A 1,303-nucleotide genomic window follows, 5' to 3' on the forward strand; every position below is an offset into this window, starting at 1 on the left:
CAAATAGTACTCTGTTATTCCTATTTTCCCTCTTTTATTGGTTTCAATGGAGAATTCGATATTTTGTTTCACGTCTCTGTTTCTTCCATTTTACTATTACTATTACTATTACTGTTGCTGTTATTGTTATTGTTATTATTATCATTATCATTGTTGATTCTACATGATTTCTAATTGCACTTTTTTTGTTTTTGTTAGATCGAGTTACTCACTCATTACTTCACATTTCTTTCTTTCTTTCCGTCATGTTTTGTATTGTTTTCTCATTAAAGATTTTTTTAATTATGCTACTCAATCCTCTCAGTTTCTTTTTTGTTTTTCGTTTGAATTGTTATGGGCGCTACTTTTGTAAATTTCACCCTTATATTACTTATTTTTGTTAGCTTCACCTTTCTTATTTCCTTTCAGACAATCGCCTCTTTTTTTTTTTATTTGTAACCTTTACGCACAGGAAATGTGCATTCAATTTTTGTACCTATTTTTAGAACTTTAAAAGAACAAAAAAAAATCAAGAGAAAAGAGGAACTGTAAAAGGAGGAAAATTAAATGAGGAATAAAAGGAAGAAGGAAAAAAAAAGTACACGAGGGACACAAATAGGAGGGGAAAGGAAATATATATTAAATAAATATGTTGAGAGGATTAATTCAAGTACCGATTGACACATGTGAAGTAATTGTGTCGGAGGAGGTGTTTGTGTGATGTTATATGTGTTGTTGTATGTGACGGTTTCAATATTTGTACGAGTATTAGTAAGCCGTACATTTAGAGGGACAGCGCTTTTTTTCCCCCTTTTTTTCTTTTTTCTTTTTTCCTTTTCCCTTTCCTTTTGTTTGCTGAAACGATGTCATTATGACCAGATTTTTTTTTTTTTGCCTCACTTACATCGCTTTTTTTTTCTTTTTTCGTTTCCACTTTCCATAGCATGCATTATCGTGCGTGTTTCTTTTTTTTTTTAAATTTTTTTTTTTACAACCTTTCCTACATATTATTGTGTGCATAAACGTTTTCGAAAATCGAGTAGAGATATGAATGAAAGATGCCGCCACTTTCGTGTGTGAGTGCTTTAAATTAAGGAATTGTCCCACAGCAGATCATTCACTTTTTGTGTTTCTTTTGTTCCCATCAGCATATAATTATAATAACAATAATAACAACAATAATAAAGATTGTAATAACTACTGATATTCCTTTTTTTTTCCTTTTGATTTATCTGTTCAGTTGTTGGGCTCACGCACCTGAGCGCGCGTAAGCATATATTTACATTACGTGTTTAGGAAGGATATATATATATATATATATATA

This window comes from Trypanosoma equiperdum, assembly GCF_001457755.1.
Source record: "Trypanosoma equiperdum strain OVI genome assembly, contig: ctg_1320, whole genome shotgun sequence".
NCBI classification, from domain to species: domain Eukaryota; phylum Euglenozoa; class Kinetoplastea; order Trypanosomatida; family Trypanosomatidae; genus Trypanosoma; species Trypanosoma equiperdum.